Source organism: Podarcis erhardii, assembly GCF_964252035.2.
Source record: "Podarcis erhardii genome assembly, chromosome: 2".
In the NCBI taxonomy this organism is placed as follows: Eukaryota; Metazoa; Chordata; class Lepidosauria; order Squamata; family Lacertidae; genus Podarcis; species Podarcis erhardii.
The window spans coordinates 77,913,124-77,940,962 of NC_138498.1; the positions used below are offsets into that span (position 1 = coordinate 77,913,124).

A 27,839-nucleotide genomic window follows, 5' to 3' on the forward strand; every position below is an offset into this window, starting at 1 on the left:
TAAACCCTAAGCATCTTTTAAAGTTTCACATAAATCATTTCCCAATATTACTTCAGAAAATAAAATTTAAGCTCATTGGAGGTTTCTGAACCCTGTTCCAGTATGTTTTGCTTAGGTAAATCAACTGTTAATGGTCAGATAAGTTGTCATTATATGGGACATGGGTGGCGCTGCAGGTTAAACCACAGAGCCTAGGGCTTGCCGATCAGAAGGTCGCGGTTCGAATATGCACAACGGGGTGAGCTCCCATTGCTCGGTCCCTGCTCCTGCCAACCTAGCAGTTCGAAAGCTCGTCAAAGTGCAAGTAGATAAATAGGTACCGCTCCGGCGAAAAGGTAAACCGCGTTTCTGTGCACTGCTCTGGTTCCCCAGAAGCAGCTTAGTCATGCTGGCCACATGACCCGGAAGCTGTACGCCGGCTCCCTCGGCCAATAAAGTGATATGAGTGCCACAACCCCAGAGTCGGCCACGACTGGACCTAATGGTCAGGGGTCCCTTTACCTTTAAGTTGTCATTTATTTGGGTTTTAGGTGTACAAATACTAAAGCTAGCAAGAAAAGGTTTTGTTACAGGAAGGAATTCTGTAGATGGATAGAGATGGAAGGTATTAGAGGGAGGTGCTACAGGATAGCTTGATGGGTCAGGCAAAGACAAAAGGAGGATGTGAGATAATAGATTTGGTACATACATATATGATGGGGAAGAGCAACAGCTCAGTAGCAGAACACTTTCTTTGAATACAAAATGTCTCAGGCAAAATTCCTGGCATCTCTGGGTAGGGCTGTGAAGATACTGTGTTCTTACTACTGCTGAACTACTTCCTATGTTCTCCAGGAAAACTTTCCCTAAATTTAGGAATGCCTGGTTTAATTGATTTTTAAGTGTCATTGCCTCATATTTAATCAAAAACCAATTTAATCTTGGCAAAGCCTCAGCAACAGTGGCAAATCTTTTATTGACTCACAGCAGAAATAAGGACCATTAGATAATGCATTCTTACTCTGTGGATGCTGAATTTATTTCTGAATTATAACTCAGACATAGTACATCCCTGGCAGTTCAATTATCCAAATAATTGTGTCTGTTACATTTTGCCATCAGTGTTGCATGTGGAGGAATGTATAGCCATATTTCCTGTAAAACCACTTACTTATTAAAGGATAACCACATTTTGGAACAAAGCTAAAAGAGGCTAGGGAACCCATCTTTCTTTCTACTTGTGTATTATTTATTTTACTTTTATATTGCATTCTCTAACCCCCTCCCCATGACTTCCCTCCCAAGGCAAAGACAGAAGTAATTTAAAAAAACAGGCAGAAATGTTAAAAACAGAAAATGGAGAGAGACACACTACTACAGTAGCAATGTAAAATTATGCACAAATAAAAAGAAAGTACCAGCTCCATCACCCAGCAGGAATGATAAAGCCATGTTTAAACCTGGCAATGGAAAGCCTGTGGAGATTAGCTAAGCAGCAAAGTACTCCACAGTTTAAATACTTACCACTGATATGTAGCCCCTTGCCCTTATAGCTCTCATACCAGTAAAGCATGTTTACCTGTAAGCTTTTCCTAACAGGCCAAATGGAGGTTTTCCTTGGTTCCAATAGTTTGTGTGTGTGATGGTGGGGGAAGGGTTAAATACCTACTCCCCTAGCAGACAATCTTAATCAAAACAGATCCACATTTTTTGTTTTAGTTTTAGACAATGGTTAAAGGAAACAGGAGACCTGGTGGTGACAGATTTCAAATTTATTTGTCTAGAGCCCTTAGAAAAAGCCCCTTTTAAGATGATCATTTTGATGGGTCCTTTTGCATGAGGAAATCCTTATAGATCTAGTGATGCCTGTCTTGGTTTCAGTTTCCTGCCCGTACCAGGAACTCAAAGGTTCTTTTCATGGTGCTCGGAACTTGTATTAATAAAACAGCTTGTCATCTTAGTATGTGTGGTTATGGTATCACGATGAGTGTAAAGAATTTTGTGCCCCTGACAATTTTGGGCCTGGGGCAACTCTCCCTATCCCCCCTCCCCTACTCCACTCTCCTAACTGCCTCCAGAAACATGTATTGGTATTAGAACTGCACAGGAACTCTACCAGTAATGCTAGTTTTACTGGATATGTTACAGTTAATATTACAATCTGCTGTAATTGTCTACCACCCCATGTTTATATGTAGTATGTATATTGTTGCACACCATTCTAATCTCCAAGCAGTGTGAGATTCCAGAGGTTCTAGGCGCATGTTTCAGTTTGAATGAGGGACAGCGGAGAGGGTGGTATCTTTTTGATATATGATTTATTTGCACATATATGTAACATGAGCCTACGATGGAGGGGTTCACAGCATTAGCACCCCAAAGGGTTTTTGTTTTCCCCATAGCTGCAGCTTTGGTTTGCAGCAGAAATCTGGGAGAAATCTGTCTGCCAGCTGCCCAGCCTTCTAGCTCAGACAACTCAACTCTGATGTTTGTCTGTCTAACTACCAGCGAGTTTGTCATTGGTTATCTGGCACAGAGTCACTGCCTTTGTTAACTTAATAGCCCATACTTAGAGATTCAATGCCTCACCAGGAAACTAGCCTGGCTATTCCAGGAATTGAATCCCAGGAATTAGAACAGAGCTCAAGCATACAGCCTACCCCACCCCCACCCCCCACATAACACTAGGCTGCTCTTTGTTGCTTAAGATGCCTTGTCAGTTCTTCACTACAGATCTCATACAAAGGGCTGTTGCTGAGAGGCTATATGTTGCAGTACCTTCAGGCTTTACACCATATAAGCACAGCTTGAGTGCTGGAGTGTTTCCCAGTGTAGCTAAGAATTAGGAGTAGAGAAGGAGAAGGCATAATGGGTCTAAACAAATCAGCGCAATTTGTCAATTGTTTCTGAATCGTGCCTCCTATTTTCATAAGTGCATATCTCTTTCAAAGAAACCTGTTTAGGCACCATAGCGTGAGATGTTTACCAAACCATGTGTATACCTTAGCAGTATCTGAAATTTAGCATGGTTTGGACATGTTACTCTGTTGACAACAACCCTCAATTATGAAATGAATGGAGTTGGTTTGATGAGACGGATGACAGAAATCAACTCAGTCCGTTAGCAGGCAAGCCCTGACTGAGGCCATTTCATTGCTGCCTTTGGCAACTTTAAAAGATTAGCTTTGACTAGAGTCTGCACAATGCAAGCTGCATCAGGTCAGCTTGTTATGCTGAGTTCATTCTTCTTTTGCTGTTCTAGTGATTAGACTCCAATCTCACTGTTCTTTTTATTTTTAAAATATAGAAGATGTATACTTCTATATTTTGAAAGTGTCAAAACACCATTTAGTGGCTTTTAAATTCTTGCCAGGAAACAAAATACCTCTCGACAGTAAACACTTAGATAACATTTATTTAAATTGCCATTTTTTTTATAGTAATATGTTCAAATGGAATAGATATTTGGATTAAGTTTATTTTATAGATATGCTTAAAATGTTACAATTTTAATGTACTTAGATAAAAATATGACTGTGATAATGGTCAATAAAATTTCTTCTCTGTTCACATAGGGCATGATTCATTCGCAGTCCAAAATCTGGGACCTAATTAGCTACATTATTTATTTTCTTTATTTTCACTGCGATTTACTCATTTTATTTTCTCAATTATTTGAATTAAAAAGTTATTAAAAACCAATGCAATAAAAACAATTCAAAAATAAATAAATAAATAAATAAATAAATAAATAAATAAATAAATAGTGTCAGGATTCTCAATACTTATCAATAAACAGATATCAATATCAGAGGTATGGCATAACAAAAAATATATTTACTTGTTTTTGTCAAGGTCAAATGAACACCCTGGCATTCCACAACATAGAAGACCTTTGTTTCTAATTGATGGTAATTTTTCATGAGTTCCTTTGTCATTTCAGATGACTATGCAAACTCATCCATTATACTATATATGATTTGTATAAATGTAGAAGTATACTGATAAATAAAAAAGCAGTTCTCTTTAAAATGCAGCAGCTCAGATTGGGGACAAAGCTGAGCCTGAATAATGCCCCATCTTCTGCAAAATAATATTTTTTAGCCATTTAACAGTGCTAGCCAGAAAAACTCAGCATTATATTTTGCAAATATTTGTATAACATTGTCAGGTACTGTTAATAGAAATGTGTGCCCTCTTTATTTTTGTTTTACACAACTCAAGCCACATTGCAATATGGAGAACTTTAAAGTTTGGGGGCAGAATATTGGTGAAATGGCCTGCTTTCATACTGTTGGCATGAATGAAGGAGATAATCCTTCAATTTGAGGGGGAAAAAATAGAGTTATGTGTGCTTGAAACTGGATTTTTGATGTGCAAAATCAGTGGTTGAGAAACCCCTAGAACCTTTTAGTTACCAGGAGATAGCTGTGCTTTTGAGCAAGCTACTGAGTATAATTAAGGTCCCAAAATAAGACTTTTAGAAAACGCTCTTACACACAAGCTAATTTTTGCATCCGTTAATAGCGGTCCTCTTTATCAGATCTCCAGCACAATTTTCTCTGGAATATAATTGAACTGATCTGGTCAAATTGTTTGGTTTAAATATAGCCCATAGCAATTCATGTAAAGCTAGCCAGTGAATATCTTTTTGGAGGAAAAATATCCGCTCTTACTCTGAGGCACAAAGGAAGGTTTTCTTTCTTTCTTTCTTTCTTTCTTTCTTTCTTTCTTTCTTTCTTTCTTTCTTTCTTTCCTACCTACCTTCCTTCTTTCTTTCTTTCTTTCTTTCTTTCTTTCTTTCCCCCTTCCTTCCTTCCCTCCCTCCAGTTAAGAAGGTATGTGTTTTATTTATATATCTAAAAATTTGCAATATGCTTCTTTTTATTTGGTAATGCAATGGTAAATAAGAACACAATGCATTATAGGCTTGGTTCAGACATAAGAAACCATGGTTTGACTCTATGAGGAAAAGCTTTGTGCTCGTGCACTCCTTTCTTCACATTTCAATTAACTGATTCCTGTTTAAGGTAAAGGTAAAGGTAAAGGTAAAGGTAAAGGTAAAGGTAAAGGTAAAGGTAAAGGTAAAGGTAAAGGGACCCCTGACTATTAGGTCCAGTCGCAGACGACTCTGAGGTTGCGGTGCTCATCTTGCTTTATTCGCTGAGGAAGCCGTTGTACAGCTTCCGGGTCATGTGGCCAGCATGACTAAGCCACTTCTCGTGAACCAGAACAGTGCACGGAGACGCCATTTACCTTCCCGCTGGAGCGGTACCTATTTATCTACTTGCACTTCGTGCTTTCGAAGTGCTAGATTGGCAGCAGCAGGGACCGAGCAATTGGAGCTCACCCTGTTGTGCAGATTCAAACCGCGACCTTCTGATTGGCAAGCCCTAGGCTCTGTGGTTTAACCCACAGTGCCACATGCATCCTGTTTAGTTAAGCTATATATTCATAAAGCAAGAGTCGATTGCACCAGGGGCCAGTATTTGGAATTCTGTAAAGATGAATTTTGCATTAGTATTAATTACAGGTAATGTGGGTTCATATAATGTATCAAGAGGACCTATGTAAAATTTAAAACTGAGCTCCACCAGTGGTGAAAAGCACCAACTTTGTTCGCCATTGGAGGTGGAGGGAATTGTGCCAAACGGAGTGGGTAAAAGTGTTCACTCATTCATGTTGAGGGCAGTGTGATGATGATTGTTGATTGGCTTCGTCTGCCCTCAAGAATGCCAACTATGGTCTTGCTTGGCTTTGTTTGCCTTCAGGGATGGTACATATTATGGTGACATCATCACATTCATTATGTGTTCCCTGACTGGCTATGATCATCTGAGAAGGGAGAAAGCAGCTCATCAAAAATAGAGAGGGGAACAATGACTGTGAACAACTACAAAGAGCTACATAATAAGGGTGATGAGAGGGGTGGTTTCTGAAAAGCAATACTTTCACCCTGATAAACAATATGGCTGAAACAATATTGGCACTATAAATAATGTTTGGTCTGCACCATAGCCTTTTTTTGGGGGGGGGGGGAAGGGCACACAGGGGAAGGAATTGGGGAAAGAGTCCCATTGTTCAAAGACAGTGCTTGTTAGGTGAATCCCACCCAAAGTTTCTTTAAAAATTCTTAAGCCATTAAAGCAAAACTTTTCAGCACAACCGTGAGCATGTTCACGGAGAAGCCAGTCTTGATGTGTACAATGTGGTGTACTTGCATGTGTAAATGTGCATAGGATTTCATTCCTAAGCATTGATGTAAGCAGAGTATAGATTGCACTCTTGATATGTTGGTGTCTGAGACTGGATTGCAGCACAGGGTGTTATGTAGCTTATTTTGCATCAGCATCACTTGGCTCATTCAACACAATATTCCAGGTTTTAATGTTGAGAATCACATTACACTGCATATACCTAAACTGATTGACCACTACTCCTTAGTGTATAGGGTGTGTGTGTCTAAATTAAATTATAAAGCTAACTGTATCAGCTTCATATATTATGGGGTGGAAGCAAGTATATTCTAAACGTATACTTTTAATAAGCTCAAATAATTTTTCCACCAGCCCACCTGGTGAAAGGAAAGTGAATAACAGGGGTTGTTCACTTACATTTCCTCTGCTCTGTTCAGACATGGCCTGTGCTTTAAAGCTTGGTGTCCAAGTGCCTCCCCCCCAGCACTTTCCCTGAAAAACCAACTCTTTAATGTTCATTTGGAGCAAACAGCAATCAGTGGAAAACCCGGATTGATGTTTGCTCTGATTGAGCACCAAAGAGTGAATTTTCGTGAGGAAAGCTTTGAGACAACCCCCCCCCCCACACACTTTTAAGCATGGACCTGTGCCTTCAAAGAGCAAGGCAAAAGCTACGTGTGGATAATGCCACAGTAGGACGATAGGTCTGCTGAGATAGAATATATGTAATATACGTGGCCTCATTAGGTTACTCTTTAGAAAAGGTGGTTTATTGTCCCCAAATACAGAAGTCTCCTCTGGGACAGCATTGTACTACAGAGTCATAAAAAAAGCCTTTTGGGGTTTCTAGAGACTTTGTGTATGTGCATTATTTGAATATCTGTTTCATCAAACATTCTACCCCCTGTAAATTCAAATATTGAACAAAAATAGATACAAGGCTTATGAAATGGTATATGAGTGGAAGTCTAGTATGCTGCAAGGACTGATGCAAGCCAAATGCATATTTATGTAGACTAAATCACACATAATTCAATGGAATTTACTCCCTAGTAACACAGTTACTATGGAGTAACCACCATTCAACACGACAAGATTTACTTCTTTTTGCATGTAGCAGATTGCACTGTTTTTTGTATGAAGAATCAGTTGTGTGAATTTGCCCTCTGAGCAGTTTGCAACAGGCCCAAATAGTGTGAGGAAATTCTGCATTGCAATCTAACTGCAGTTGTAGGAATTACATTCATTGCAGGCAGAGGGCAGGGCTGCCCTGGGCGGGAAGAAAGGGGGAGCAACGGTCTTTATTTCATTATATTTTTTAAAAAATGCTTTATGTGTCCATGTCTAATCTTGCCCCTTTCTAAAATTAATTTATTGGTGTGTGTTTTTCTTTCTGTAAATCTATCAAAGAATAAAGTAAAATAAAAATGGGATTAAGTGGTTTTCTCAGGATGGTGCAGTGCGTGTGCCCTGTTCCCTGTTGGTGTAATGGTGATGGGAATGTTATGTGGCGGAGAAGGGAACAAAAAATGGATGGTCGAGGAGGGTCAGTTGGGGGAAGTGAGAATTGTCCCTATTTTCATCTGAGGAATGTTGGAGGGTCATGATGTACACACATTCAAAACTGAACCTCTGGTTAATAGGTTCAATATTTTAAATAGTGAAGGTTTGTTTATAAACACGAAGACTAATTGAAGTAATTTTACAGATAGGTAGTCGTGTTGGTCTGCCATAGTCAAAACAAAACAAATTCCTTCCAGTAGCACCTTAAAGACCAACTAAGTCAGTTCTTGGTATGAGCTTTCGTGTGCATGCACACTTCTTCAGATACAGTGTATCTGAAGAAGTGTGCATGCACACGAAAGCTCATACCAAGAACTGACTTAGTTGGTCTTTAAGGTGCTACTGGAAGGAATTTGTTTTGTTTTGAAGTAATTTTAGCATTCATGTTTAGAATTATATATATATTGTAAAATACTTCGTAATTTTTTACCAGATGAAGTGTTGCATCTTTTAGCTTTATGGAGTGAACAAAGTCAGAGACATTTCTAACCTATATATAGCATATGCAAGAAACAGGAGAGGGAGATCCATATGCAAGGATTTCCCTCTTGTTAAGCGGCAATCTAAGTTTTTTGTTTTCATCACGGATGTGACCTATGTGCACAAGCCTATTTTAGCCTTAATCGTTAAAGAAGAGGAATGTGTACAGAGTGCTAAATTGCCAAACATAGAGTATAGACAGCTTTAGTAAATGAAAATGTTTCCCTTTATAGAAAAAGTAATCATTAACACCACACTCTACATTTTCTGAAAAGTCAAACTTCATTAGACACCAAGAATTGTCTGATTTAAAGGCTTAAGATTATCAAATAAACCATGCCTGATTTTTAAACATTGGGATATTAGTATGAGAAAAGTCTTCATGTAAATCTGAATGAAAGAATTTCAAAGCTACTCCTAACTGATGAATTTTTTTTTTTTAAGGAGGGGGAGAACCTCCGTTTGGATTTGAAGCAAACAAAAATGTTTTGGTGAAATAGGATTAGTTCTTAAATCTCAAGAAAGCTTGTGGAGTCATGCAAAATAGAAAAGAGAGGTTTAGCCTGCATAGAAACAGAATCACATGAGCAAAATATTCAGACTTTCATTCATGTGATGCTTGGTTGTTGTTGGCAACAAATCTTTAAGAGGAAAAAAAAGTGCAGCAATTTTTTATAGCTCAGAGGTTCAGTTTGCTTGGCATTTTGTGGTGCATAAAATGTAATCATTGTCGGGTGGGTAAGGAAAGCTTAAAATGGAAACATGGTAAAAGTGAATTTGATTCAGTCTTGTCCTTTCTTTTTTAGAATGCGTAGCCATTTTCATGAAAGCATGTAGCATCAGGCCATAAATATATCAAGTACACAAAAAGGGAAGAACTTTAGGAATGATCATGTAAAAAGATACGCTGCTAGGGGCACATATAAAAGTAGTTGAAAGTGTATAATAAATCACAAACAGTTTTATTTTCTTATTGGCAATTCCCACTTTTATTTTCTGAGAGTTTCTATGGATGAGCAGTAGTATGGTGTAGTTGTAGGGAAGAGACTGGAAGCTCCTGCTCCTGCTAAACTGTGGTTTGAGAAAGCAGGATAGTTTTGCCCAAGTTGGGCATGCAAGGAAAAGGGATGGGTGATAAGGGAAATTGCAGGTGTGTGGCTTGTTCCATGGTTTATCATGCCAATATGGTTACATATGGACCAGGCCAGTAAGTTGATTTGAAACATGCTAGTTACTAGTTATTGTCTGATATTTTCATAGAGTTGTAGGAGCCATTATTGACCACTGTTTTTCTAAACAGTTTCTGGGAATATGATTGAACAGTGGTCTTAAAATAATAAAGAAATAATAGAGCACCTTATTTTCACAGGTTTTTAAGGGGTTCAAGGCAACACAGGGACATTTTTTTCTGTCTTTGTGCACCATAGAAAACAGTATTTCTAACATACAAGCTACAGCTCACTTTTAAAACAAACAAACAAACAAACAAACACACAAACAAACAAACAAACAAGCAAACAAACTGCAGTCTCTTCAGAGATACTTGGAAATGCTGTCCTCCTACTCTGGGATTCTAAGTGGTTGTTTCGATTGATGTTTTGCTTTCTTTCTTTTGATGCCATTTTTTTAATACTATATTTTTATTTTATACCTGTTAGTTACCAAGAGCACTATTTGGCAGAAATGCAGGATATAATAAATGCTATATATATATTTAAAACAAAACAATAACCTCAGATTTTGTAGTTGAAAATTCGTGTTAAGTGGTGCTGACTTGGAGCTGGTTCAGAAACTTCATCATGTGAAAAACATGATGACTATGACGTTTGGTGCAGATTATAAAGAGCACATAACACTGATTTTGAAAGGATTGTGCTGGCTGCTGATTTGATATTGAGTCAAATTCAAGGTTTTTATGCTAACCTATAAAATCCTATATACCCCAGGGCATAGTATTCCTGTACATTAATAGCTACGGGGGAGGCCATTCTAGAGGCACTGCAGCAATCTAAGATACACTTTGCAGCAACCTGATGGAGGATTTTGGTCGTGGTACCTCAATGGGAAATCTTCCTCCCATTTGAAATAAGACAGTTTTATAACTTTTAGGTTTAGGCCAGCTTAAGACATACCTTTTCACTCAGGTGCTTACTGGATATTAGTGCCTGTGCCTGTCTGTTATTATTTTAGTTTTTCTGGTTGCAAATTGTGATATATTTATCCCTGCTATTTTATATGTCGTATTTTCACTTTTTATGTAATCTGCTCCAGGATTGCTACTATAATGAAAAGTGGATAATAAATATATTAATGAATGAACAAATTAAATGAAATTGGATGCTGATCGAAAGGCTGCTCATACATGTACACTCCTCTTCGTTCTATTGAAAATAAATTATGGGTGTCAGGTCAAGCTTAAATTTTTAAAAAATCATTTATCTACCACATTCTTTTATTTGTAATTTTGTTTGTATCATTTTAAATCTGTATAAACAACAGTGGAATTAATTCTGATGATGGGCAAAAAAGGGTTTGCTTTTTTTTAAAAAAAGTAAATAAATAAAATTAAACTCTGGTTGGGATTAAGAAATGGGTCCTAAGGAATGGATTCCCACAAAATTCTCCCCAAATCCCAGATGGGGACTGTGTGATGACATCAATGCTTGAAGAAAGGCAGAGTGCTGCTAGAAATGAAGTGGGAACATTTCCCTTTTTTTGCTTACTGCCTTTGAGGTGTCTATATTGGCCTGTAAAGGTTCATTCCAATTTGCAGGACCATAATTAGGAGCAACTCCATCATATCCTCTGTGTGCCCCCCACCCCCATAAGCAAGTCAAGGCCTGAAAGGGAGACTTGTCTTTGGTTTATTATTTTCCATAACTAGGTCTCTCTCTTTTTCCTTTCCTTTCTACTTGATTTGTGTTTTATTCTGTTTCTTACCTGGTTTATGTGTAGTTCTAAAGCTGTTCACGTAGCAGATTCAATATGTTTTCAACCAGGGATTTCAGTTAAGATGATTAGTTGCTCCACTACAATGCTAGTGGACAAGATTAACACATGCGAATCACTATATGAAATACGGCTTACGCACATTCATTCTGGGCAAGTGTTAAACTACAAATTATATTCCAGAATGCAGCCTTCACTTTGTTTCCTCTCAGGATGGAGGATTACATCCAGGCGTGGAATTAAAACACACACAGAGCTCTGCTTGGTATGTGAAAATTGCTTGTTATTGTGCTAATAGAAATAGGAACGTGCCATTGTTTAATATAAACTTTTTGAGAAACTTTAACTGTGCCTTTACAAAAAATAAATAAATCACAGTGAAACAAAAATTTTGAAATATAATTTGTAAAGCACTTCCAGACTTTTGTTTATAAATATGGAACAATTCATAATGTTGACGATTTTGAAAAGCTGTACCCTCGAAAGCCCAGAGTGGGTGACTTTTACATTCTTCTAAAATATACAAACTAAAAATATATTGAGTTACATTTGCTTGTGCTTCTCTTGAAAAGTTTACCAAAGCAATGCTATTTTAGCAACGAATTTTCTAGACAATTAAAATTTGATGCAAAATTTACTTTATTTATCAAATTTATTTATATCTTGCCCTTCCTCCCAATGGAGTAGAAATAAAATAAAAACATATTTAAAACTTAAAAACATTTAAAAGAAATGAAACGTAATAAAATAAAATATTGTTGCATATCACCCCAATCTTCAGGCGGTGTGAGATTCCAGACCTTCCTCTTTTTCCAGGGCATTCTTGCAACACACAGTTTTCCCACCACAGCAAACATTCAAAAATCACAAATCAACAGAATTATTTTTTAATCAAACATTGCCAAAACCTGTGGGAAGGATCCCTGCAGCAAATAAGTAAACAGTCCCAGAAAGCACAAATCCCTGCCCACTCACTGGATAGGCGTCAGTGGAGCATGAGATTAAATAATTGATATAAGGTGCTAATGTAGATTTTATAATCTCAGACAGTTTGCTGCCTCTGAGAGAAAAAAAAATTGGTTAGAAGCAAGCAGTGTATAACAACTGGCCTCCTGATTCAATTAGTTGGCTACGCAAACCAGGATCCTCTCTCCAACAGCAATGTGTGATAACAGTTTTCATGCACTGAAAAACTACGCTGAATTATTACCCCCTCATTGGAACTTTCCAGTTGTTCAAATCCACTGGGTTCTTCATGTTAGGATAGCATACATAAATATATTTATGTATATAAAAAAACTATTTAGGAACCTACTACACATATTATCTAATAGCTGTAAATATTTTGAGGCTAATAAATTATTGAATAAATTAACTGCTCCAACACCATTGGGGAATAAGGCTGTGAACCAAGAAATTAGAATATGCAGTGCCAGAGCTGGAAGCAATCTGCAGGTGTAGTTATAAAATATGCATGGCTTCTTGGCTCATTTCACAATAATTAGCAATCATTAATATAATTACAGTTTTTAGGATGGTAAAGACCTTGGTTATGCTCAAGCCTGGGCCAACAACAGTGCTGTTGTTTTTTTTTTAACCCAAGACACTTGAAAACAGTATCTGATAGTCACACTACTTACATTCAACTCAGTGTTGCCTCTAATAATACCCACTTTATTTCACACAAGTAATATATTCCCATATCTATGCTTTGCCCACTATTCATTATTATTCCACAACTAGTGCTGTCAGGTTTTCTGCTCCCTTCCTGTTCAACCCCCATCATGGCACAGATACTTCCCATGAATTCTTTTTGCCATAGTTGCACTTTAGTGGATGAAAAAAAATGGGGGGAAAGTAGACTTGTGTAAAACGAATTGCAGTGGAATGGAATAAACTGACAGGAGCCTGTACATAACACCACACACATTGGAGTGAACACTTTACTGGCCAAAACAGGATCTGTACAGGAGTGTCAGGCCTAGTGAGCACAGCAACTCGTGTCCGACAGGTCTTGCCCCCATGATGCAATTGCTGAGACCCTGCCTCCCCACATCTGCCTAAGTTCCTTCTCCAGGGTCCCCCCCCCCCCCCAGCAATTTGAGACTGCGGTGTGCCTGTGTGAAGCTAACTTCTCCGCCATCTTCATGCCTTTCCTGGATCTGGGACACCGGGCGGAAGGGGAGCTTGTCGCAGCAGGAGGGAATAACACCCATGCCTCTTCACCAGCTGGACTCTTCCTTCCTCTTCTGTTTCAGTTTCTACCTTTGATTCTGGACTTCTCTCCACCACAGACTCCCTCTGCTCCCTAAGCCCTGTTACCCCTTAAGCTTCCAATACCTCCTCCTCTCAGTCATCTTTTTCTTCTCCCTCTGACCAGTCAAAGTTGTTCCATCACCTGGCTCTCAGCCTTTTACCCCTGGGGGTTCCCCAGCTAGTTCCTTCCACCATTCCTCCCCGTCCAACCAGACCATAACACATACAGTGGTACATCTAGTTACAAACTTAATTCGTTCCAGAGGTCCGTTCTTAACCTGAAACTGTTCTTAACTAGAGGCGTGCTTTCGCTAATGGGGCCTCTTGCTGCTGCCGCGCCTCCGGCACACAATTTCCATTCTCATCCTGGGGCAAAGTTCTCAACTTGAGGTAACTCTTCTAGGTTAGTGTAGTTTGTAACCTGAAGCATTTGTAACCTGAAGCATTTGTAACTTGAGGTACCACTGTACTAGCCAAAAACATGAATGAACGCCAGCATGGATTGAGGAATGCTCATGCTTACTTAACCATAACCATGTTTCTGTTTTGAAGAGTTTAGAGGGATTTGCATATGACTCCTAGGTGGTCTACAGCCAGGCAATTTACAGGACCATGTTTGCTCTGTTTCAGCTATAGTTCTGTGTTGCATGCCTGTTGACCACTCTCTGAACAATAATAAATGTAAATCAGCTTTCAAAAGAAACATGCACCTAATTGTGGTTAGCAATAATTTTTTTAAATGATATTTTATAATTTATAGGAAACACAAAATAAAGAACACCAAGTATTAAAAAAAATAGGAAGCATAGACATGAGGCAGGTTTGTAAAAATACAGCCTTTATTTAAATTCCTTCCACAGCTTCCATATCTTTTACGGTCACATAGGGATACATCATGTTGGAGCTAGGCAAGGATTCCCATCTCAGTAGTGTTGCCAGGTTTTTTTCTGGCAGACCTCCAGTGCTGTTTTCCAGCTGCATGTTTCTGGCATGAAGATGCAATGATGATAATTACTTTACCTGTTGAAATTCTATCCTCTAAAGTGGGTTACGAAGCCCCAAAGTTCTAGCGTTTTTAAAGGAGCAACTCATTGCTCCATTTTGACAGATGCATACTTTCCCCTGTATGCAGCTCCATGCAACTTTTCAAAATATTCAGGATATTTTCAAAATATTCATTATATTACAATATTGTATTCCTTAAGGGTGCAGTTAGTTCTAAGGTAGTTTAAACATGCATCCAGTGCCCTGCTGGGCTCATCCTGGCAAGGCAGAAATGAAGGTGTTCTTGCATTCCTCTGTCCATTTTGCTGGTTTCTTCTTTGAAAAGATTTAACAGGAGAGAAATAGATCAGCCCCTGAGCTGATCTAAACACATCTCCTTGGTTTAGGGGCATTTGGGGCACTAGGATGACTTTGTACCCTGTACCGCCCCCTCTGACATCAGTTGGACCAAGGGCCTGGAAATTGCTGTGGCAGCAGAGTGCTCTCCTGTGGCTCCCGGGATACTTCCATGGCCTATGGGGGTGACAGTTTGTTGTTTTCGTTTGTTGCTATGTTATGCATTTTAATTTTTTTATATTGTAAACCAGCCAGTGATCTTCGGATGAAGGGTGGTATAAAAATTTCAACAACAACAAGTGCTGCATGAAGCTGTAATGCCTGTCCTGACTTCTAGCCAATCAGTTTCATTGGATGACCATGAGGTCTAATATTTTGTATGTGAAAGAAAACACTTCTACCTACTTTCTTCACATAATTTGGCATCATTTGTGAAATTCACCACTGCTCATCCTTAACACCAGATCATTTATGAAAAACTTAAAAAGCTTTTTCTTAAGAGCAAAACACATAAAACCAATATAGATATGAATGAGCATTGATTTTACATGAGACAGTTGGCCCTGGTGCCAGACCAGTTTATTAATACAAATGCACAGATTGGTTTCGTAGGATCTGCACCTTTCTGGCCCCAGAAATAAAGCTGGAGAATTTACGTGTGCTGTTCTTTGTGGAAAAGTGGTAGAGGGGCTCATTGACACGGTGGCAAGAACTGCCCATTGTAACCAGTGAATTCTGCAACATTATCTAATGTCCATCTCTTTGGTGGGAAGATGCATGGAAATGGTGTGTTGCCCAGCATCTGTGACTGTGTGGGATTCACCATGAGTAGGAATTTTCCTTCTGTTCCACTAAGAATTAATTCACAGTTCCAACTGCCAGGACAGCTGGCAAGTTAGAAATGCCTTTTTTCCCATTTTGGGAGAAGGGAGAGAGGAAATATTAGGGTACCTGCATTTTTGCCCAGCGAGACAGATAGCATATAGATGAGAGTCAAGGAGCAACAGGACTCTTAGTTATTCTTAGTTACTTGTGCTATGATGCCCTTTGAAGGCACCAGGTCCTGATTTACCATATGAAACTCAACGAGCACAGTCACCAGCTGATACTGTATACAGTATTGTGTATTGTCCAGGCATGTAAGGGTTCCTTCAGAAGGAAAGGTATCCTGGAAGGATTTATTGGTCAGTGGAGGGTTGATGGAAATGTTTACCACCCAAACAACTGGGTTTTTAAAAATTGTTTTGCTTTTTTTTTGTGTGTGGTGGGAATAGAGAACCTTGATTCGGTTTGGTTTTGCTGTGCTTAGTAGTTGCCACCAGGGGGTATTAGAGTTTAATGCAGTCTCAAATCTGTACTGGATTTTTTCACAACGAATGATCCTAAACTTTTATCACTCCTTGCTTTTGACTACAGTAAAGAGGGCTAGGTTCTTCTGGAAAGTATACAGCTTCCATGTTGAAATGATATCACTTGTGAAAGTAAATACTTTCTGCCTCTAGTTGGACACACACACACACACACACACACACACACACACGGCAGTAGTCTACCAATTTTTCTTCTCATACAGCTGGGTGGGTGGGGAGAGATTGAAAAACAACAACCCAACCGTTGATTTTTATCCTATAAGATACTGCCCCTTCCCATTCTTCTGATGCTACATAAAATGAGGGGCAAAACAAGGAAATCAACAGAAAAGAACTGTGATGGGATAGAACAGGGGAATCTTTTTGAGCCTGAGAGCTACATTCCAGTCTGATGGGGGCCACATGCTGGTGGTGAGAAACACCTGAGGCAAAAGTAGGCAGGGGAAAAAAATGCAGTTTTAAACCTTTTTTTTTTTTTTAACTGTAGGCTACTTTCTACAGACATTCTCACAACCCTCTATCCTTCATCCAGGCAATCAAGAGGCATTATTAGAGTTCAAGGACACATTCCAGCCTGGCCAGAAACACTCAAGTAGGGTGCAAAGGAGGGTTATCTAGTCCAACCCTGCAATGCAGGAATCTCAGCTAAAGCATACATGACAGATGGCCCATGCAACCACTGCTTAAAATCTTCCAAGGAAGGAGAGACCACCACCTCCCAAGGGAGTCCGTTTCACTGCTGAATGGCTCTTACCACCAGAAAGTTGTTCCTGATGTTTAGTCAGAATCTCCTTTCTTGTAACTTGAATCTATAGGTTTGGGTCCTACTCTATGGAGCTGGAGGAAACAAGCTTGCTACCTACTTGGAGAGATAGGCTGTGATTCCTCAGCATTGTTCATAGGTACTGTATGTACCAAACTTTTGCAGTGTTCAATAGTAATGATATTAAAGTTATAATATTTAGTAATCATGATGAACTGAAGGATATCTGACTTCATAATATTTTAAGGCAGGTGTATACAATAGTTTGAAAACTTATGATGATTGTGCATTTATTTTTGTCCATTTGCCATGCTTTATTGTTTATTTATGGTTTATGTGTTCATGCTGAGATCTTTAAAGCTGGCCATAAAATGGCAAACTAGGAACTGCTACTCTTAATCCTACCATAGTCTAAATCTTCCCAGAAATAAGTGTACTGTAGCACATTCATTAACGTCTTACCATACACTGCTTTATAACCTGCAGCTTTCAGTTCATTAATATGGAGAGAATGAATCCACACCAGAGAATAGCAGCGATTCTTATCTTCTGCTTAAAAGCATATGCCAGCAAAAATGAAATGAAGCTGTCATAAGCACAAACTTTAGTGGGTGTTATTCATCTGCATATAGGATAATACCTCTAAGTTTAAAAGATGTTTCTGGAAAAGCAGAGTCAATTTGTCATGCAAATGAACTCATTAGGGAAGCCGTATTTTTAGAATATTAGAAAAGGCAAACATCTTCCCTCACCTCAAAATGCTCCTTTGCACATAGAAGCATTTGCATAAAGGAATAATTTAACTAATTGGGTTTACATTTTTAGTATCCTAGATTTTGTACAACAAGATTTTAAATTCTGTCCTTGGTATTGAAATTATATTATTTCCCCACTCCTTTGGTAAAAGTTTTCTGCTTTTGTGACTGTACCACACCTTTGTGTCTAAATACTGCCCTTCCAAAGTTCTGCTAAAGCAATGTTTTCCTTCTTAGAGAAGCATAGAGAGGTTCACTTACCCAAGGTAGTTTAAACAGAGATGCTGTTGAGAATTTCCTGTGGCAAAACAAATGTCTTCATTGTTGTATGGGAAGAATCAAGTTGGTAGTTCAATGAAACTTTTGCATTCTGAAATGCAACAAACACTGAAAAAACCATGAACATGTAAACAAATAATGGGATGTCAAGAATAAACTGTTGACTACTTTAACAGAATAAGAAATGTTTCTTCCCACCTCTATTATATCAAGTAAATATCAACATTTATTTAATTGCAATTTTGATGGAGCTAAAATTAAAAAAATTAACATAAAATTCCCCACATTGGGCAAAATGTGGAATCCTGCATTGCAGTGGGTTGGACTAGATGACCCTTGTGATCCCTTCCAACTCAATGATTCTATAAAAATGTAGCATCTTTGTGGTTTGGAGTACAACTCCAATAGCAGAATTCTATTCAGGTCTACCGCAAAGTAATTCCCGCTGAATTTGTTGAGGGTTACTCTCAGGTAATAAATTATAGGATTGCAGCCTAACAGTACTGATTTTATTTGCATTCTGCAGAACACAGATTTCATGTGGAAACAAGACACGACATGTAGATTTAACATAATGCACACATGTCTAATTAGAAAGGAAAAGGCTGGTTGCATTTTACATGAGCAGTATGGTACTTCGGCAGGGGGGGTGGGCAATGAAGGTTGTTTTATATCCTTTGTCTCCCATCTTTTCTGTATTATCTGAAAATAAAGATAAATGGTAAAAAAAGGAGTCTGGTCTATCACATACATGCTCTTTGTATCAGCACGGCACAAAGTATGAAACTGACGCCTCAGTTCTTTAAAATCTGTACTTGCCAATAAAGTCATTGGTTTCAAACTGATTTGATGCCAAATGAATTTTAGCCTAACTGCCTGTTCCTGTGTACCTCATCACTTCTTACAGTCTCCCACAACAGCAGGAGTCCAACTGGTAATGTTGTATTACCAGGTACGCTCACCTCCAGTTTATCATCAGCTTTCGATATTGCTGTATCAGCAAGGATTCATGGCTTTTGATGCATTGCAGTGGTGTACTGTTCCAATAGGATATGGCTGTGGGAGAAAGAGGCAAAACTATTTATCTGTCTTTTGCTAAATAGGTCTTCCCCAGTTTCTAGATTCAATATTCTGCTTTAGCTGCTGTGGTTTTTTTTGCAGCTAAAGCATGTTGATATGATGGATACTATCTGACTATAATCAACTTTGCGGTCTGGATGGACAATTAATTGCTGAGGAATACTGATTGCTTAGGAATAAGCAGTCTTTATATTCAACAAAAAATCCATTTTTTAAAAAGTGTGATCAACCAGTTAATTGGTGTAGATGCAGATGATAAACTGAAATTGCTTAGTAATGCAGCATTTCTGCCTTCTCACAGATAGCATTGACCCATGAATGCACCTTGATATGAAGATGATGATTGGCAATATAATACTATATATAAGCTCAAATCTCATCTTGTCATTTCAGCTAACAGTTATTTAATTTTTCAGGAATAAAACATTGTTCTGTACTTAGCGCCTAGCTTTAAATTGATAAATAGTTGTTATATACTTTCTTTGTAGGTAAATACCATTGACAAGAAGTAAATAAGTTATCTTCAGCTGGAAATATCATATATTTAATATTACCATGTTTTGTTTTGTTCTTTTTTTAAAAAAAAAAACCATTTTATCCTGTATTTTTATCTTGTGAGTTGCCCTAATATCTTCAGATAATAAATAAATTTAATAAGATAAGATAAGATAAGATAAGATAAGATAAGATAAGATAAGAACAAGTGTAGTTTACAGCCATAATAGCTGGCATAGAAACCCAACACAGCCAAGTTTAAATCCCATTGACTTCAGCAGTATACTTCCAAGAAAGCATGCTAGTTCTCCAACTTGTTCTTTTGACCTAATGTTGTGCATTCAATTAACATAATGTTTTGGAAAGAGCCATACAACCTGCTGGTGGTCAAGTCCATCAGGAGGAATCCAGCCTCTTGCAACCAGCACTCATAGAATCGGCTATCAGCAAATCATTGCCATGTAAGTCCTTTATTTCCATGAGAAATGAGCCAGGAACTGACTGGATTTTTCAGTGTCATGATTATCTTCACCTGATGTGAAATTTTTATATTATCCCATTAGTATGCTTGCTGTAAGAGGTACTACATCCTCCTTACCCTCTTTATTAATCAGGTTTCGTAGTGAGATCATTGTACCTATGACAGGCTAAGTAAGTTTCTATGTATGTAAGTGAGGGTTAAAATGGTGTAATAGAGTGCTTTAAAATATTTTCAGGAAACAGTCATGATAATTGACCAAAATAGAGTATTCACCCAGCAAAAAATCTGGTAGCTTCATCACGTACTTCATAGCAGTCAGTGAGACTTTTATGAATAGTTACACATCAGGTTGGTATAAAGGAGGGGAAGCCAATACAATGGCATCAGGATAATTTGGGTTATAACTCCCATCCTCCCTAAGAATTAGCCACACTGCCTGGAGTATATTGCCTACCCCTGTGTAAAGAGTATAATCACATTCTTTACTAGACAAAATCATGTTTAGGCTATGATGCAAATATCATTGCCATTTGAAAACACAGTGTATGATTCATTTATCTGCTATATCGAGTTACTGGAAGATGTGAAATATGCAAATGTTTAATAATGCAGACCACTGATATTTAATTCCAAGGGACTTTCCCACATAGCAATTTGAATCTTGCAGCCATACGTAGCAGCCAACACAGAAGGCTTGTGATATTTTGCATCTGTTAATAAATCAAATAGCCATAGGGGTTACAAACAGTCACCTAATCATTTTGTGTTCTGCAAAAAGAAATTGATATGTATAATCTATGTTCAACCCAACATAATTTGTATACCCATCCAACAGAAAATCTTACTAAACAGACTGTTTTATACAGGTTAGAAGAAAATATTTTGAAGAGCTGTGATCTAAAGCAGAGTATTTGTATTACCATTACAAATGAATCAACCCTCAATATCACATATTGAAAGGAGGAAAAGAAAAGGAATTGAGAAGTTGATCTTTGGACCTGTTTGTTTTAATAACAATAAATTAAAATATCACTACTTGAGAGCAATAAATTGTATCTTCTTCCCCCTCTTAGGAGACTGTGGTCACTAAGAGATAAGCACCCAAATGTGCTTAACACCATTGGGAAGGGGAGCAAGAAAAAAATGGTCAAATACATTCAAAGTAGGAAGGTCCATCCATACTGTCATTTAATATGCTTTCTCCATTAATTCTTCACTGGTCCATGTAATGTTCTTTTCCAGAATTCTGCCTTGCACACTTGCCTCTCCCTCAAACTGGATTTTCTCATACCTCTTGGTATGAGAAGTTGCTTTCTGTCCCCAGACATTTTAGCCAAGGCCTTTAATAAAGTATTTTAAATGCTGCTGCTGCTCTTAGTTTGCTATCTGAATATTTGTTTTGTATTGCATTGTAATATATATTACATTACAGAAAGAGAGGGAATAAAAATTATTCATTAATTTATTTTGACATATATACTCTATCTTCCTGTTATAGAATCAAACTTAGGGTGGCTTACAAATAAAAATAGTAATCCGAGCAAAATGAAAAACAAACATCAATAAAAAGGGCTTTTAAAAAAACACGCCTCAGCAAAAACAGACTAAACATTGAAATAAAGAAATGAGGCAGGAGTGCTGTACCCAATTACTTAGGAGTGAAGTTGCTTTGAACTCTGTGACATTTTCTACACAGTATGCAAGCATAGGCTTGCATTGCAGAATCACCATGCAATTATTTGACTCAGTTCTTGGTAGAAGTTCATTTTCCTGTGATGTAGTGAGCTATACACTTCTTGGTCAAACTAGATACAATGTGCACGTGAGAGAATGTTTTTCTGCAATTAAATGTAACTATAGAGCTGCTTTGAATGTAACACTAAACTATACCATGGTTTAGTGCATGCAACTATGAGGGCTGCTGCAGCCCTCCTCAATTCTGCTGTTACTGCAGCACTGTTGGAGGAATGCCATGGTTTGGCTTAGTGTGCCATCTGAATTTGAGCTCATGGTTGGCCTCCCGGACAAACCATGAGCTATAATGCTAAGAATAATGTGGAATGTGACACATCACGTGATGCAGGCCCGCAATGTGGGGGGCAGGTTGGCGCCCTTGCTTTCCAACCCATGGGGGAAACGTATGTAAACCCGGTGTCTTCTACATGGATGGAAAAGCACATTTCAGGGACACTGTTGCTCTGATGCAAGTGAATTCCTGGGAGGAAATCTTGCCAGATGTGTGTCCCGCATTCCATGTCACTCGAACCTTTGACACCACACTGGAAAAAGTTACATGTAGTGACATAGATTATGAGGAAAACTAATATCTAAATTTTTCTTGCATAGTTTTGTTCTCTTCTCTTACAGTATGATTCAACATGTTTATGCAGAAATAACTTTTAAGCTTAAAGGTGTAGTTATTATACACATTATTAGCTAATGTTTTTGGCTAAAAGTCTTACAAATCATTGTTGCATCACGGGACCCATATCCCAGTATTAATGTAATTACATCAAAATGCTTTCCTTGTGGAAATAGTTTGTGCTTATGCAGTGTACAGAAGATGGTAGACATCAACATGTTTCTTCTGAAATAAATAATGCTTATATCCTAGCAGTAAGAGATAAAACCACCCACAAAGCTGCGATAAATGTGTTAAGTCTTTCAGGTGCCACAGGTCTCTTTGTTGATTTTTCTTCAATAGATAGGTAAAGTGGAATTTATCCACAAAACATCTCAAGTGAGACCCTTAGCTTTCGCCATCCACGGAATAACAAAGAAGCATTTTATTTGCCCTTCCAAACTGCTGAATCTCCTCAGACTGTCATCATACTTATATGCACACCTAAAGTCAGTGCTGTTAAAATATAGTTTTCAGATGTCAAAGAAAGCTGGTGACTCCATGAAATTTTAACAAATGTGATACTTGAGAGGCTTTGTAGTTGAGAGCGATCATTTATCAGGCAATGCTTTCAGGCACGTGTTAAATTCTTCAGTAATTAAAAATTCACAGAGGTGAAAAGATACCTTGTAAATATTTTATTTTATTTTTATTTCTTTAAAACAATTTTGAAGGTATTCATTTATCTCAAATAAGATTATCAAACTTGGAAGAAACTGTGTGGGATCACTTTTTTAAAAAAAGCTATCTAACTTCTCTCACTCACCATAAAAAAGGAAGAATTACACACTGGTTAATTGGTCTTTCAGCATGTGTTTAAAAGTGAATATGTTTATACAGTGCACTCTTCTGTTGAGGTGCAGATCAAATGATAAGCTAAAATCCCATGTGAAGAGTAATTTGTGATTGTGTCCTTACGACAATATTTGCACTTTTTGGGAATGAGTGTGTGTGTGTGTGTGTGTGTGTGTGTGTACAAGTCATAATTTCCTATAGAGTTAGAGAGCACTTGTCAGTCAGTTTTACAGAGCTGTGGAGCCAGTTTACACTGAAATGACTCCCTAGGCTCCCCTTTACATCAGTGAGAGAGACCTGCTACTGCACTGTACTGTATTTCTACTTAAGAGCCTGGGTATGTTGTGATTTGGAAGGGTCAAACAATTACTTCTTGCTGAGCTAAATAACTTTGGGTCCATTTGCTTGGTCAGTGACTCTAGAAAGTGCTCTTTGGGATTATTCACGCTTGTTACTTAGCAAAGTGTTAAAGATATAAAAGTTTAATGTGCATAAATGTTACGTTTGAATGCAATGTATTTAAAATCCTATGCAGAGAGGTTTGTCTTTTGCAAATGTGGCAAGGAGAGGGTTTAAGGCTAATTGATGACTCATCCCAGAAACCCAAGCAGTGATATTTCACAGCAGGAAGAGGAAACCTAAGAACTCAGTTTCTTAGTTAGTCCTTGGAACCAACAGCAGGAGGAGTTCAGCTCAGCGATCCTGAGCAAGCAAGATGTTTCTTTTGGATCTCTCTCTCTCTCTGGGCCAAGAGAGAGGAAAGTTTATTGAATGGTATTAAGGACTAAAAAGAAGACTGGACAGTATTGCTAGTTTCTTTAAGAGAAATGTGATACGTTATATTTTTGCCAATGTTTATTTTGTAACTATTTTAAGACTGTTTCCCATAAAGCTTTGAAACTCATTCTTGTGGTGGACAGCAAATTCATTTCTGCTCTGCACAAGGTCTAGATCAGGGATTCCACTTGGCAGCAACACTAATACAAAGGAAACTTAACAAAAGCCTCAAAAAAAATCTCTTGAAGGTGTTAGGCGCATTTTGTAAACAGGAAAGCCTATTTATAAATAACTCTAAGATAAACATTATGATTTTTGGCAAACACAGTCCTAGGTATAGAATCATAGAATCACATAATTATAGAGTTGGAAGAGACCCTGGGGACCATCTAGTCCAACCCCTGCAATGCAGGAATATGTAGCTGTCCCATATGGGGATCAAACCTGCAACCTTGGTGTTATCAGCACCACACTCTAACCAACTGAGCATGGTGCTTAGGTCAGCAAACCATAGAACAAAGTCGCGCATTTGAATACCTAAGTGCACTCTTTAGTGAAACCTCTTGGAAGTGTCCTATGGAGGCAGTTAAAGACAAAGCACAGAAAACCATAGAGGCACTGATGAAGTTCTATTACAATGCTTGAAACTTCCCTAAATATATTTGGTAGCAAAGTGATTACACAAATGCTCTATGGTGTTGAAATCCAGGGCTTTGATTTGAACTCCATCAAAGTTTTGGAAACACTGCAGAATTTTTTTAAATTGTTTTTTGAAACTATGCTGTCTACCATCAGGAATATCAACAGCTCTTCTCTGTACAGAATCCGAGTGGGCTATGTTTGGTTAGAGCAAGGGTCAGCAAACTTTTTCAGCAGGGGGCCATTCCACTGTCCCTCAGACATTGTGGGAGGCAGACTATATTTTGAAAAAAAATATGAACGAATTCCTATGCCCCACAAATAACCCAGAGATGCATTTTAAATAAATGGACACATTCTACTCATGCAAAAACAAGGATTCCCGGACCATCAATGGACCGGATTTAAAGGCGATTGGGCCAGATCTGGCCCCCGGGCCTTAGTTTGCCTACCCATGGGTTAGAGCATATTTTTAAAATTGCTACTATGCCTATTGAGCAGTTTCCTGAACTGTGCAATATGGAATTGGTTGATAACCAAACCTAGAAAGCAGCTTGTCAATAAGACTATTTTTATATTCCAGAACTGAGCTCTGTTTTAACCTTGAATAAGTGTCAACTAAGGGATTAGAATACAGAAGGGGACTACAACTAATGAGAAGCACCAATTTTCCCCTTGGTATCCACTCTTGAAAAAAGAGCATTTTACAGCTAATTATCAACCAAAATCTCATGAGTTTCCTTAAGAAATGCCTTTATTGAGCTTTATTTCAAATGATGCCTACTGAAGTCTTGGATGGCCGCTACAATAACGTCCCATTCATAGACATATTTTTAATCCCCTTACTGCTTTAATGGCCCAACCTATCTATGTATAAATATATGCAGTTTATGTTTTTGGTACTACAGTACTAGGTATATTAGGCAGAACATACCACTGACTCAAGCCAGGGCCAGATTAAGACCTTTAGAAACCATAAACACTTGGAATATTTTGGTGCCCCTATATATATCTAATTTAAAATTTAAAAAATAATAAAGCATATTTTTTTATTTTTAAAAAGGAAATAAAACCTACAGTAAGAAGGAAAATAATGTTTATTATTGTATACTTTCTCTCTGTGTGTGTGTGTGTGTGAGAGAGAGAGAGAGCGAGAGAGAGAGAGAGAGAGAGAGAGCGAGAGTGAGAGCGAGAGAGAGAGAGAGAGAGAGAGATTCAGCTGCATCATATGTTCCATGGCAAATCTGGCAATGGAAAATTTGTGTGCTTATTTAGCTTAATGGTTAATCCATTCCTGATTTAAACCCAGAATTCCAGGCATCTTTTTCTTATCAACAGTTAATGTAATTCAAGGCTTTTCACTTAAAATGCTGCAAGTGCTAAATGTTGAACTAATATTACCGTACTTTTATTTAATTGGATTTTTTTCCACAAAGTTATACATTTATTTATGTGCACTTTTGCTTGACCTTACATTTTCAAGACTAATTTTAATATATCTGCTACTTGAATATATTGGTTTAATTTTCAGATCATGAAAACTGCACAGATGTATGATTTTAGGAATGACTGAGCGAATGTATTTTTATTTTTAACTGTGTTTTGTGTGGCAGACTGAGCTGCAATTCTTAGTGACAACTGGTAAGCACCAGGCAATAGGGAGGTCTATACAGTCAGTTGTTGCTGCCTTTGATCAATACCAAGTTCCTGTGATGCTACATCCCACATAAGCTTGTATTGGCTGGTTTGGACAGGGGATAACATTTGCATCAGTGCAGAATGCTGTAGGCTAGTGTGCAGATGACATCTATTGTCTAGGTTTTCATTGCTCATTGGTTAGGGGTAGAGGCTGGGAATTATGTGTGGGGAATAGGAAAGTGGCAGCAAGCCATTGTAACGTAGGAGCCAGAGTTTCTGGAGTAACGCGTGTGTGTCAAAAAGCAACCACGATTCTTGTGGCATCTCAAATACTAACAAATTTACTTACTGAGGAGAAGGGATGCCCTTTATATTCCCAGAGGATATTAAATATGACAAATAGACTTATTAATGCAATAAAGTAAAGAGAGAGATACATGCTCAGTAATCAACATTGCCGCTTACAGTAAATAAGGCACTTTAAAGCAGCATCTTGTGGAAAGATGTCACCAAAGTTTGTAATTACTTGGTTCAGAATATGAATTTACCCAGCTCATAAAGCACAGTTCTATGACTCAAGTATGATATCCTATAGAAGCTCTTCTCCTGGTTACTTCTTCCCTGGAGTCAGGTCTCACCTTGACAGATATTAAATTGTAATTGTGGTTAAGTCTATGTGCTTAGTTTTAAGCAGAAATATTATGGGGCCAGTGGTGCAGCCCTAGGTTTTGTTATGCCAACAAGTGCTTAGTATAATGATCCTTTATTGCCACAAAACTCCAATCAGATGTACTACTGTAAGCCAATCATGCTAGGATATCAGGATGGCAATCTAAACACTTGAAATGAGCTGAGCTAATAGATTCTGGACCAATGAAACCCCGTTAGCTTGCAGAATGATGTTTTTATGATGCAGAACAGTCTTTGACTATTCCCCATGTTCTTTGAATTCACATCTATTTAAATTTCTTATCCTCTCTCTGTAATATGTAAACATCTTTCAGCTCCAAGGTTTACTGGAAAAGCTGTGTGATTTTAAACTCTCCTGTAATTGTACATTCACTGCAGCTAACAATACACTTGCTTTGCTTGCTGAGCCAGAGAGATTGCTCATGCAGCACTTTAACCGTAAATTATAAAACCTTCAGGACAAAGCAACCTTAAAGGAACTTCAAACGCTTGATCAAAACACAGAACAGAGCTAGAAAGGCTGAAATGTATTTTTATAATAGGCTAACATTTCTTTGTCAATGCCATGCCTCTACCTTTAATAAATACATCTGACAGGTTAAAAGGTATAAGAGCAGATCTCACATATATTCAATAGATTGTTATTCAGAACCAAAATCCTAAGGGAGCATTAATGATTTTAATATGCAATACCAATTAATAAACACCCCAGTCATATTTGATTTTGGAAATGTGGCTGAAATCAGGCCATGTTTTGTATGAAGCTGCCTTATACGGAGTTCTGTCTTTGGTCTGTTTAGCATAGGAATATTGATCTGAATGTAGAATTTGTATTGTACTTCTTATAGTGATTCTATTTCATTGGGATATTTAAACCACTTCAATATTTCTGTTGAAATATGAAGCAGTAT

The 27,839-nt window shown here is 37.9% G+C and overlaps 1 protein-coding gene across 13 annotated transcripts in view; it reads left to right on the forward strand.

The window, feature by feature from the left end:
• ATP2B2 (ATPase plasma membrane Ca2+ transporting 2) overlaps positions 1–27,839 on the forward strand; it is a 368,365-nt gene that overhangs the window by 9,050 nt on the left and 331,476 nt on the right. The gene's annotated exons all lie outside the window — the stretch shown is intronic.